Source organism: Staurois parvus, unplaced genomic scaffold (assembly GCF_062004578.1).
Source record: "Staurois parvus isolate SC_StPar_1 unplaced genomic scaffold, SC_StPar_1.0 ptg000436l, whole genome shotgun sequence".
NCBI classification, from domain to species: domain Eukaryota; kingdom Metazoa; phylum Chordata; class Amphibia; order Anura; family Ranidae; genus Staurois; species Staurois parvus.
Window position 1 is genome coordinate 1,951,018 of NW_028318232.1, and position 14,650 is coordinate 1,965,667.

Here is a 14,650-nt window from a genome sequence, read left to right on the forward strand (position 1 = left end):
ACCAAGACGCCATATATTGATGAGGATGATATGGAAGTTCATAGCAATGCATCAGACCGATTATGTCAGTTGTTGCTATTCACTACTGGAGAGGAGACACCTAGTTTGGAAATTTTAAACTCCATAAGAGCTATTATTAATGATGATCCTTTTGATTTTAGAATTCGATTTTGTAAAGCATACAGGATGATATTTAATTTAGAGGAAGAGACTCCTGCTATGGTTAAAGATTTTGTTAAAAAAATGTAAGTATCTTGATCCAGCATCTTTGTTGATTGCTAATGGAAAGGATAATTTAGATGATGCAGCTTGTAGACAAAGTAAGACAAAGTAAGAAGGCAATTAAAGCAAAGTAATGTAAGACCAAAAATTGCTACAATTCAGAATAGTTATCCTAGAAATGAAAATCAGGATAATTCAACACAGGACCCGCAGGAATGACAGAGTAAGACAAGGGACTCAAAGACCACTTAATTGTTATTATTGTTCAAAGCCAGGGCATTTTAAGTGGCAGTGCAGGAAATTTTTGAAAGACATTCAGATGAGAAATTTGGGAAAAGAAAATGGACTTATTCCCCTTGAACCGTCTGCTCCACCTCATTCACAGGAAGTTAAGTCATCTTCACCCCATGCTCCTCTGATAAAAAGAGCTCAGTGAAATCTCAATTGGTAATGGAGGAAATGTGAACAACTCACATTCATCCAATACTTTAAGACAGCCATTATTACCTTCACCATGACTGGTGAAAGAAAGGGAGTTTGAGCCTCACTGTCTGGATTATGTAGCTCTAATTTTCTTAGACAAGTGTGAGCGTCCCTATGTAAAAGCCAAAATTAACGGCCAAAAACTGAAATTGACATTTGGTATTGCCAAGGCGTAGAGAACATTATTGGTACAGATGTTTTGTCTCAAAGAGGGTGGATAATTAATTTAGCCAATGGCATTGTTTGGCAAGGCCCTGCTAATCGTAAGCTTAAGGTAATTGACCCAGCAGAGTATTGCGAAGTTGGCAGCATCTGTTTGACAGCAGCAATTGATGCTGACTATAAATGGCCAGATACAGGAGATAATTTGGAATTGAAACAGTTAGTACAATTACACAAAAAACTTTGGAGTCAAGGTAAAAATGAAGCAGGACTGTTTAAAGATGTGCAAGTGGATATACAAGGCAAAGACCATCCCCCATTAAAACAATACAAGTTGCCACCAGAACCTGATGAACCTGTATCAGTAATCATAAAAGAACTGTTGGAACAGGGTATCATCAGGAAAGCTAATTCAGTTACAAATAATCCCTTGTGGGTAGTGGCAAAGCGTGATAACCCTAGTGCATACAGATTATGAGGAAGAGGCAAGTCCTCAAAATGCGTCAGTGTATTGGATGTCTACACTCCCTATTGCAGACTGTTACTCAGCACGGTGTTGACCCAGCTGTTCTTTTATGATGTGCCTTGACTTTATTGTCGTTTGTGAGTACAACACCTACTTTATTTCTTATTAAACATTTTTTATGGTAATGCACTAGGCCTGTGCACCCTCTGTTTGTTCTTTCCTCATACAGATTATTGATAGATCTAAGAATGCTAAACAAATACACTCCAAGTTGTACACCCATTGTGGTGGAAACTCCAGACATCATGTCGCAAATAAATGCCAATGCTAAAGTGTCCTCTGTACTTGACATTGCAAATGGATTTTTTAGTATTGGCTGAGAGCTGCCAATACACATTTTCATTTGTTCACAGAAATGTTCAATATTGTTTTAACCTTCTTCCTCAAGGATTTCATTCTTCTCCATCTATATTTCATCAGGCATTAGCAAATGTTTTGTCTAAATTTTCTAGACCAGATTGTTTAATCCAATATGTAGATGATATCTTAACTATGACGGATACTGAGATTGAACACATGACCCTCTTGGCAGAATTGTTTACATTTCTGCAAGACGAAGGTCTCAAGCTGAATACACACAAAGTTCAGTTCATGAAAAATGAAGTAACATTTTTTTGAGTTCTGATTGGTCCAGGAAAGAGACAGCCTTTACAAGACCAAATTGAGTCTATTGCGTCACGTCCTGTACCAACAACATTCAAAGCACTGAGACAGTTTCTGGGTTTGGTAAATTTTCTAGAGATTGTATCGAATCATTTTCAGAAAAAGCCAAACCACTATATGATTTGTTGAAGCACAATGAGGAAAATGTATTTGGTCCCTGGACAGAAATCCAGCAAAAGGTTTTTGAAATGTTGAAAAATGATTTACAAACAGCTCCAGCTTTGGCTACTGTGGATAAGCAAGCACCATTTGCTTTGCAGGTGCATGCTTCAGAAACTGCAATCTCAGCTGTCTTGATTCAGAAACAGGGAGGAGTCTGGAGAAGTCTTGGATACTTCTCACGTCTTCTTTCCCCAGTAGAGAGAGGTTTTGATGATTGTGTCAGACAACTTGTGGGAGTACATTATACAGTAAAAACAAGAGAGCATATTGTAAGATTCAACAAAATTATTCTACAAACCCCACATAGCACATTGAAGTTCCTTTTTGAGAAAAATGTTCCTGGAGTTTCTAACCAAAGATTTTCTCAATGGTTGTTAGCTTTATCAACTAAGCAATTACAGGTTGAACATAATGCCAAGTATGTCCTACCTCAGTTGATGGAATACAACGGGTTAGAACATGAATATTTATGTGAAGTCCAAGAGACTTCCTCTCCTCTTTTTCATAGAGAGGCAGAGAAAACTGATGAACCTGTATTTGTTGATGGTTCGAGATACTGTATGTCTGGTAATTATTACAGTGGATATTCAATTTGGTAATTATTCCATACAGCACAAATTGCCAGGACATTTTTCAGCTCAAAGGGCAGAACTTGAAGCAGTAAAAACTGTGATGACATTAGACAAGGAACAGAACAGAAGTCCATTAGTGATCTATAGTGACAGCTCATATGTTGTACGTTCCCTGACTGATCATCTACCAATTTGGAAATGTAGAGGTTTTATAGATGCATCCAATAAAGTCCTAGTGCACAAAGAGACACTCGAATCAATGTTTGAACTTGCAGAGGAAAATCCTTTTGTCTATGCAATTGTTAAAATTCCATCTCATAGGAAGGACAATGATGAGATGAGTGTGGGCAATAGAACAGCTGATCTCTTAGCAAAAGAAGCAGCTTTACATGGAGAACCAGTGATTCAGTCTGAACCAGTCCCAGTTAATGTTGTTAGGAAGACACACAGATTCCCTCTTTTGCAGAAGAACAGAAAAGGGATTCATCTCTTTCTGCTTCTCAGGTTGATCCAAAATCTTGTTTTTTGAAAACGGGATTTTGTGTCATGACTTACACGGGTTTCTGTGTCCTGATATACTGCAGCATCTATAGGTAGAATTTAAAAAATACAATCATGAAAGCCTAGGTCACAGAGGTAAACAAAGATTGCTTGAAATTCTCAAGGAAACATTTTACTGGGCAAAATGGAAGAAACAGTAGACAGTGTAGTTCAATCTTGTCTAATCTGTGCTCAAGTGAATCCTTGACCAAAGGGTCAAAATCCTCCATTACAAGGAACTCCTCCAGCAGATGGACCATGGTCCACATTACAACTAGATTATATAGGACCGTTACCTAAAGGTAAAAATGGGTACAGATATGCTTTAGTTGTAGTTGATGTTTTCTCAAAATGGGTTGAAATTTTGCCTGTTCGCAAAGATGATGCATTAACAACTGCTAAAATGCTAATTAATCATGTTTTTCCAATCTGGGGTATACCAACAAACCTCATTAGTGACAGAGGAACCCATTTCATGCAGGCAATGTGTAAAATCTTAGGAATACAACAGAGATTTCATGTGCCATATCATCCACAATCTGCAGGTATTGTGGAAAGAATGAATAGCACTGTCAAATCAAGAATTGCAAAAATGTTATTGGACAGAGGAAATACTTGGGTTGATGCTGTACCATTGGTTCTGATGAGTGTCAGAAGTACAACATCTTCTACAACACAGTATTCTCCTTCTGAGTTAATGACAGGAAGGAAAATGCCGCTTGTGTTTCCCATGAACTAACCTTTTTTGTCTACACCGCAAAGAGAGGCAATAGAAAAAACAAAGTGGTTACAGATGTTGCAAGACAATCTGAACACTATTGTACCACATGCAGCTACTCGCATGGAAAAAATGGTTCCTCCACATTCTTCAAAGTTTGAAAAAGGAGGACAAGTAATGATAAAAACATTCAGAAAAACTGGACCATGGCAAAGCAATTGGGAAGGTCCATTTGATATTTTGGATGTTCAAGGAGTAATGGTACAAGTTCAAAGACCCCTAAATTCTGTGAAAAATGCTAGTAGACAACAAAAAATGCGGGTACACACTGACCAATGTAAATTGTTTATATCGAGATAATGATACTGCATTTCTTTTACAGAAATAGATTTAAAAAATTTGGAAAAGAAAAAGAATCGCAGATTCCAGAAAAAAGTAAAAATTACAACAAAAGAACATAAAGAAAATCAAAGCAGTAAAAAGGAAAGACTTATCATCACAGGATTGATCTTTTTTCTAGTGACAATTACATAATTGGTAATCTACATCATAAACTGTTCCAGCAATGGAGAAGTTAGAAAGACATTACACTTATTAGGAACAAAAGATTTTTTCCAAAGGACAGTGACATTAATACAGCTGAAGACTTGTTAGGATATGTGTGCATAGGCTACGGAAGAACTTGTATGGAATTGTATTTCGTTCATAGTAATGATATTGAAGTAAGAGCTAAAATAGAGTCTAAATCAAAATTTGTTCAAATAAAAGGATCTTATATAATCAATAACAAAACTAGTAACTTTGAATGTAATTTATCAGATATGGGATTCTGGTTAATAGTTTTAAAAGGAAAGGAGTCTACTATTTGGTCAGGAGATATTACAATAGCCATATTAAATACTGGAAAAATAGGAAGTTCTAAAACAGATATTTGTTATCAATTACAAAGTTATTCACAATTTCTTGATCCCGAACATCTGAATATAAATGGGAATGAAAAAGAGGACATAGTTAAATATGGTATTTCCAAGTAGTAAGAGCTTTGGTTCAAACTAAAGGCAAAGTAATTGTAACTGTGGTAGATTTGATTGTCCCAGAGATAAAAATATCTCCTCAATCTTTAAGACTCATAGAAGGAAAGGATAATCTGAATTTGATGTGTAGTACACAAATACACTTACCTCAAAATTCATTATTAACTTGGAAAAGAAATGGTGAATTTTTGGGAAGTTTTAATCATTATAAAACTGATATTATCCATAAAAGTATTTTTGGTAATTTGAACTAGGATAATGATAAATTTGTGTATCTTCAAAACACTATGTCTATTAATGACACAGGTATATATGAATGCTGCATATCAATAGAAAATTATCCAATGAAATGTGTGAATACAAATGTAATCGTAATATCCCCCAAAAAAAACACAGTGCACGGATAAGAAATTTATTCCAGCTAGTCTTTTCCAAATTAACCATTTCCAAACCAGACTCCTTTTAAGAGAAGGAAAGTTTGTTATTATATTGTGGAACTTCAATATTTCAGAATGGAAACTCTCAAGGTTTCCACAATGTCAGGAACATCTGGTTAATATGGAATCAGGTATTGAAAGATGGTTTGGAACTAATATTAAGAATCCTCACAGGAATAAGTGTGGTATAGTTGAAGGTTTTTGAGGAGGAGTTGGTACTATTGGAAGTATTACAAATAGTATGGACAATAGTACATTAAAGTCTGATCTCGAGACAGCTGGTTTAGTGGGAAGCAATAGCATTAAAGTGCAAAGAAACTTAAATCAGATATTGGAGAACATGGTGATTAAAACAGCCAATATTATGGGTCCATCTATATTACATTTACAGAATATTACTCTTAATTTAATGACAAGTGAACATCATTCCCATATAGCCAGAGCATGTTTAGAAATCCAGATGGAATATTCCACAAATTTTAAAATAATAGCTCAAGCCTTTCAAAGTGGAATAACTCCTCTAGGTATTGTACATAATTTACCCAGAGAGTATGTATATGCCATAAACCATACAGATCTGTGGGTAAATAAATGGATAGGATGTTATCAGAACATATGTTATAGTTCTTCAATGATTCCTGTAGCAGGAAAAGAACAAATGTTGGTTCCAATCACTGTCTTGGGATTACCTGTTAGCAACACACAGTTACTATATTATCAACTACAATATACAGATTTTGCATTTAATGATAATAATTTCGAGTTAGAACAATTCGATCTGTCTTCATGTTTACAATTTCAGTCTAAAGTTATTTGTCTACCTAATCAAGACAAAGGTATATTTCATTCTTGATAAAGGATAATAAAATATATAGTAAGCGCTCATCAACAGTTACAGCAGCTGAACATTAAAGGAAAATGCATAAAAAAGTCCCAAAATTCATATATATAAAAAATGCAGCGCTCTTAGAAAAATATTAATGAAACACAGTCCAATGAAAGAAGTGCTCCGTGATTCCCAGTGCAAATGGTAAAAATTCACACTAACCAGAAAGCGTATAAAAATACGCATGTGTATATATATATCCTGAAGACTCCCCTCTCCTCTCAGGTCTGGTCAAAGAAATAGCTGGGAAAGATGGAAATCCTACGCCCTCATGTGGTGAAAGAATGGTCCAGCAGGTCAGAGAAGTATCAATCTGGATAAGCCTCCCCCTTCATAGGAGCTGACACAGGGATCACTTAGGGCTGTAAGAATTGAAGAAGCTCCTCACAGGAGACATAGGGAAGCACTCATAGTGTAGTAGGTAAAGCTTTTATTCCAAAAACATAGGTGCATAATGAACAAGATATTGCCAAGTATGGATGAACACACTGACCCTTTAAGAAATCAAGATGGCCGCCGGGCCTCCTCGTGGCACCGGCGGCTTAGTGTCAACGGCGTCCTGGGTTCCACCTGACGCGTTTCGTGTGCACGCACTTCTTCAGAGGTGGAACATAGGACTGCCGTGACCATCTCCTCGTACATATATGTCGTATCTAGCGCATGCGCACTGGTACGGCGCCATCTTGCCAAAGTCCGGGCGTCCGCAATAACCAAGTGCGCATGTGCGGGTGCCTTTTTACCATGGGCAAAAGTGTATACAGACGACAATGGTACAGCTCCATACTGCTGGAGTCCGGGCGTCCGTATTGCGCAAAAGCGCATGCGCGGGCGCCATTTTGCCGTGTGCCGAAAAAAGCAATATACCCAGCGCTGTCAGAAACACAATCACTGATGCCAAACTTCATTTACGCTATGAAGCGACTGTAAAATAAATGATGTTATAAGGAAAACACCATCAAGAGGCATCCAGTGTAAAGTAGTGCATAGGAGAGGGGAATTTGAAAAAATTCACAAATAGTGTAAAATAACCAGATCAAAGGTTAACAAAATTACCGGTAAGTATACTAGTATCCTGACTAAGGGGCCAATCAGTCCATAAGCCCCAATGCATAAAACAAAGTTTATGGTTGAAATTCATATATCGGTCTAATTAAATATCAAGCCGTATACATAGGAAATATTCCTATATACTGGGCAAAAGCAACATGGTAAAACAGCATTTTAATAGGATCTTAAAATACCTATCACATGGAAGTTAATCGAGAAAAATCAAAAACCATGATGATGAGGTGATTAAAACAATAAATGTTAAAATACAAAATAATAAACGCATGTATCATAAACGTGTGTCATAAAAAGTCATAAAAGACAGGAAGGAACATGATGCAATTGGCACTAACCAGATAAATATGGAAAGGCCTACTTGAAGTCGAGTCTAACGTCGTATAAACGCATGTATCAAATGGCAAATATTAATTACAATATCCCAATAAATGCAGAGAAGCTGGAGATAGATCTAATCCAGTCCTCTTATGCATCCTTAGTAAGTGTGTAAATGTTAAAAATGCATACATATAAAAAATGAAATAAAGATATAATCAATCCCCGCCGACAAATAGAGATAGTTCTCGTGATAGAAGGTGTTATCAGCATAACTAGCTGAGCATCGCAGGCTCAACTGTTATCAATATAACAGTTGACATCAAGTTCGATGTTCAGACCTGCGGGGTGTAAAGTATCCAGTTCGAAAATGTGTTTTGTCTCTAATTGTGAGACGGCCCTAGTCTTAAAAGTTCCTCTCCAGTGTGAAGTTACTATATCAATGCCAACAAATCTCAGACTGGTGGGGTCTCTATGGTGGTGTTTCCTATAGTGGAGGGACAAGGAATGTTCCTTGTACCCCTTCTTAATGTTATTGACATGCTCCCGAAGGCGATCCCTAAGCTGCCTGGTTGTCCTCCCGATGTATTGCTTAAGGCAGGGGCATTCCAGTAAATAAACAACGTATCTACTATTACAGCAAATACATTTTTCAATATTATACGATTTCTTAGTTTGGTTAGAGGTGAAAGTATCTATCCTTCTCTTCCTCACCCCATTGCACTTGCAGGCGATACATTTATTACATGGATAAAAACCCGTGTAGTTAAACAAAGTAGGAGGTGGTATGGGCAAAATGACAACATTGGGAGCTATTTTGTCCCGCAAGGTGGATGATTTGCGGAAAATGACTTCAGGTTTCTCCGGAAGTACCTTGGCATGCGTGGAGTCAGACTTCAAGATCCCCCAATTTTTAGTGATTATGTGTTTTATAGATCTGTGTTGGACCGAAAATGTAGTAATAAATGGGCAAACCAAATTTTTAGATGGTTTGGTCTGAGTACTTAATAATTCCTGTCTATCCGTATTAGCTATTAATTCCATAATATCATTCAAATTCTCCCTATCATAGCCTTTTTAAGGAATCTTTCGTTAAGGATGTTGGCCTGCGTATGATAAGTATCAATACTGGTGCAGTTTGTCCTGAGTCTGAGGAATTGTCCTTTCGGTATTCCCGCCAGCCAACTAGGATGATGACAGCTTTCAAGGGGAATGAAACTGTTACGATCAGTAGGCTTAAAAAAGGATTTGGTAATAATATGCCCATCCAAATTTAACAAGGTGAGATCTAAGAAGTCAATTTCAATATTACTGTAGTTATATGACAATTTGATATTCACTGTGTTGTTGTTGAGAGTGGTGAAAAAGTTAATAAGGGACTGCTCCGTGCCATTCCAAAATAGAAGCACGTCGTCAATGTACCGCTTTAAAAAAGTAATTCGGGCCAGTCCATAGCGTAAATATTATCCTCCTCCCAAAAGGACATAAACAGATTGGCCAGGCTGGGGGCAAACTTTGCCCCCTCCTCCTTTTGGGAGGAGGATAATATTTACGCTATGGACTGGCCCGAATTACTTTTTTAAAGCGGTACATTGACGACGTGCTTCTATTTTGGAATGGCACGGAGCAGTCCCTTATTAACTTTTTCACCACTCTCAACAACAACACAGTGAACATCAAATTGTCATATAACTACAGTAATATTGAAATTGACTTCTTAGATCTCACCTTGTTAAATTTGGATGGGCATATTATTACCAAATCCTTTTTTAAGCCTACTGATCGTAACAGTTTCATTCCCCTTGAAAGCTGTCATCATCCTAGTTGGCTGGCAGGAATACCGAAAGGACAATTCCTCAGACTCAGGACAAACTGCACCAGTATTGATACTTATCATACGCAGGCCAACATTCTTAAAGAAAGATTCCTTGAAAAAGGCTATGATAGGGAGAATTTGAATGATATTATGGAATTAATAGCTAATACGGATAGACAGGAATTATTAAGTACTCAGACCAAACCATCTAAAAATTTGGTTTGCCCATTTATTACTACATTTTCGGTCCAACACAGATCTATAAAACACATAATCACTAAAAATTGGGGGATCTTGAAGGCTGACTCCACGCTTGCCAAGGTACTTCCGGAGAAACCTGAAGTCATTTTCCGCAAATCATCCACCTTGCGGGACAAAATAGCTCCCAATGTTGTCACTTTGCCCATACCACCTCCTACTTTGTTTAACTACACAGGTTTTTATCCATGTAATAAATGTATCACCTGCAAGTGCAATGGGGTGAGGAAGAGAAGGATAGATACTTTCACCTCTAACCAAACTAAGAAATCAAATAATATTGAAAAATGTATTTGCTGTAATAGTAGATACGTTGTTTATTTACTGGAATGCCCCTGCCTTAAGCAATACATCGGGAGGACAACCAGGCAGCTTAGGGATCGCCTTCGGGAGCATGTCAATAACATTAAGAAGGGGTACAAGGAACATTCCTTGTCCCTCCACTATAGGAAACACCACCATAGAGACCCCACCAGTCTGAGATTTGTTGGCATTGATATAGTAACTTCACACTGGAGAGGAACTTTTAAGACTAGGGCCGTCTCACAATTAGAGACAAAACACATTTTCGAACTGGATACTTTACACCCCGCAGGTCTGAACATCGAACTTGATGTCAACTGTTATATTGATAACAGTTGAGCCTGCGATGCTCAGCTAATTATGCTGATAACACCTTCTATCACGAGAACTATCTCTATTTGTCGGCGGGGATTGATTATATCTTTATTTCATTTTTTATATGTATGCATTTTTAACATTTACACACTTACTAAGGATGCATAAGAGGACTGGATTAGATCTATCTCCAGCTTCTCTGCATTTATTGGGATATTGTAATTAATATTTGCCATTTGATACATGCGTTTATACGACATTAGACTCGACTTCAAGTAGGCCTTTCCATATTTATCTGGTTAGTGCCAATTGCATCATGTTCCTTCCTGTCTTTTATGACTTTTTATGACACACGTTTATGATACATGCGTTTATTATTTTGTATTTTAACATTTATTGTTTTAACCGTTTCAATACCGTGCAATTTTACACCTTCCTGCCCAGGCCATTTTTCAGGTTTCAGCGCTCTCACACTTTGAATGACAATTGCGCAGTCATACAACATTGTACCCAAACTAAAATTTTATCATTTTCTTCACACAACTAGAGCTTTCTTTTGGTGGTATTTAATCACCGCTGGGGTTTTTATTTTTTGCTAAATTAACAAAAAAAGACCAAAAATTTTGAAAAAAAAACACATTTTTCTTTGTTTCTGTTATAAAAGTTTACAAATAAATAATTGTTCTTCATAAATTTAGGCCGAGATGTATTCTGCTACATGTCTTTGGTGAAAATAACCCAAATTAGGATGTATTATTTAGTTTGTAGGAAAGTTATAGAGTTCACAAACTATGGTATAGATCTGAATATTGATCAATCCTGAAGTACTGACAGCCAATCTAATTTCTTGAGGTCCAAGAATGTCAGAATAGTACAGATATCCCCAAATGACCCCTTTTTGCTGAGTAGACAGTCGGACGTACTTCATAAGAGGCATGGCGAGTTTTTTGAAGTTGTATTTTTTTGTCATAATTTTTCCGAAAATGAAAAAATGAAAAATATTATTTTCACTATTTTTTTTTTTACATACTGTCACCAGTGCAGTACAGCGTCATCATATAACTGGCATGGCGGTGAACAGGGACACTGACTGGTGACAGTATGAAAAAAAAAAAAAATTATATTTTTTTTTAATTTTTTTTTATTTTTTTATTATATTTAATTTTTTATTACATTTTTTTTTTATTTTTTTTAAGATTTTTTTTCATATTTTACTATGACCAAAATAGTACAATGTTACCATAGTAACATTGTACTACTTTGGGGAAGTGATCAGTATTTTTTTTTTTTTTTTTTTTTACACAATTTGCTTATAGCAAAGAATTACTTTGCTATAAGCAAGCATTTAGCTGAATGAAATCGATTCATTCAGCTTTTTTTTTTTTTTTTTTTTTTTGTGCTTAGCTGTGATTTGGTCACAGCTAATCACATGACATGTGCATGTGATTAGCTGTGACCATTCACAGCTAGGCACTAGTATACAATGGATGGCATCATGAATGAAGCCATCCATTGTATACAACTGTCATGTGACCTGCTGTGATTGGTCGCGGCAGGTCACATGGTACCGGCAACGGGAGCCGGTACTCGGATCTGTCATCGGCCGTGTCCGAGGTGCACGGGCGGTGACAGATCCCGCTGCTGCGCCGCTCTGCAATAGCGCAAACGGCGCATGTGCGGGAGCACGCCAAATGGCGTGGACCCGGAAAGCTGCAGCGCTTTTCAAGCCGCCAAACGGCTATTGGCCGGGCGGCTAATGGTTAATCACCTCATCATCATGGTTTTTGATTTTCCTCGATTAACTTCCATGTGATAGGTATTTTAAGATCCTATTAAAATGCTGTTTTACCATGTTGCTTTTGCCCAGTATATAGGAATATTTCCTATGTATACGGCTTGATATTTAATTAGACCGATATATGAATTTCAACCATAAACTTTGTTTTATGCATTGGGGCTTATGGACTGATTGGCCCCTTAGTCAGGATACTAGTATACTTACCGGTAATTTTGTTAACCTTTGATCTGGTTATTTTACACTATTTGTGAATTTTTTCAAATTCCCCTCTCCTATGCACTACTTTACACTGGATGCCTCTTGATGGTGTTTTCCTTATAACATCATTTATTTTACAGTCGCTTCATAGCGTAAATGAAGTTTGGCATCAGTGATTGTGTTTCTGACAGCGCTGGGTATATTGCTTTTTTCGGCACACGGCAAAATGGCGCCCGCGCATGCGCTTTTGCGCAATACGGACGCCCGGACTCCAGCAGTATGGAGCTGTACCATTGTCGTCTGTATACACTTTTGCCCATGGTAAAATGGCACCCGCGCATGCGCACTTGGTTATTGCGGACGCCCGGACTTCGGCAAGATGGCGCCGTACCAGTGCGCATGCGCTAGATACGACATATATGTACGAGGAGATGGTCACGGCAGTCCTATGTTCCACCTCTGAAGAAGTGCGTGCACACGAAACGCGTCAGTGGGAACCCAGGACGCCGTTGACACTAAGCCGCCGGTGCCACGAGGAGGCCCGGCGGCCATCTTGATTTCCTAAAGGGTCAGTGTGTTCATCCATACTTGGCAATATCTTGTTCATTATGCACCTATGTTTTTGGAATAAAAGCTTTACCTACTACACTATGAGTGCTTCCCTATGTCTCCTGTGAGGAGCTTCTTCAATTCTTACAGCCCTAAGTGATCCCTGTGTCAGCTCCTGTGAAGGGGGAGGCTTATCCAGATTGATACTTCTCTGACCTGCTGGACCATTCTTTCACCACATGAGGGCGTAGGATTTCCATCTTTCCCAGCTATTTCTTTGACCAGACCTGAGAGGAGAGGGGAGTCTTCAGGATATATATACACATGCGTATTTTTATACGCTTTCTGGTTAGTGTGAATTTTTACCATTTGGACTGGGAATCACGGAGAACTTCTTTCATTGGACTGTGTTTCATTAATATTTTTCTAAGAGCGCTGCATTTTTTTTATATATATTTCATTCTTGTTACCATAACCATACTTTATATTCAGCAAGGATAGAAAAGGTTAAAACCACTTCTGAGTTAATTTCAATAGTAGATAAAAAGAAAGTTTGTTTCCAAGTTATGTCTAACTCAGAAAGGGTTAAATCTTTCTTCTCTTCTTGTACGCATACAGAAAACTTAAGTCGAGGTTTGTTCTGTATAGAAGAAGATATTTTAGCAATAAGTGTTAATGGGATGAGAATGAACTTGACAAACATGCTTATGAAAAATGTAAGTGCTCTTCCCATACAGTACAATATATCTCAGGTGGATGAATTCCCTTTGAGAGATTGGGCAAATGTTATTCAAAAAGATAAAGGTTTACTGATAGCTTTATCAGATGAACTCCAAAAGGCAGAAATATTATTTAAACATGAACAAGGGAATTTGCAAGAAATAGAACATGAATGGTCTGAATTTTCAGGTCACTCTTGGTGGTCAAAATTTAAACGTACTGTATCAATGTGGGGAAAAACTTCAGTTGCATCTGCAGCAGGAAATATTTTATTACATCCTATAATAAATATTTTTATCATTATCATATTATGTATTATATTTCAGTTATGTTTGATGTGTAAAATGAGAACTTTCTATAAGCGAATTAGAAGTGAAATTAGGAAAGGAGATGATTTATTACAAAATATACTTAAGAGAAAAATACTTTCTGGTTTTGCTGACTCAGTTACAAATAATGATACATTTGAAATTACTAAATCAAAACCTGTGTGTATGTGATATAAAATGAGTGTGTATGATATATTAAAATATGAATTTTCATATTTCAAAGGGGAATGTAATATTAATTTCTAATATCTAAATTTTAATTCGGTCTCTAGTAAGTTCTGATATATGCCTGGCCAGGATAATATAATGGACCCTCTATTTGGATGTGAATGGAAGGTTTTGAATTGAGTAGTAACAGATGTGAATTATTTGTGTCTGGGTTGGATAATTACGGAAGGCCTAGTATAGGTTTATATTTTCTTTATAGCTATGTAATGTATACCTTGTTTTGATTTCATATAATGAGTCTGAGAGTTTAAATTTTATTCATAAATCATGTGTTCAGACAGTTGTAACATAAAAACTCCAGTTGTACCCCCTCTTGAATGTCTGTCAGTCATGTTAATTAGCCTAGCTGTG

At 37.1% G+C, this 14,650-nt stretch overlaps 1 pseudogene; it reads left to right on the forward strand.

The window, feature by feature from the left end:
- LOC149454170 (uncharacterized) overlaps positions 1 to 14,242 on the forward strand; it is a 67,187-nt pseudogene extending 52,945 nt beyond the window's left edge.
- The last annotated feature ends 408 nt before the right edge of the window (positions 14,243 to 14,650 follow it).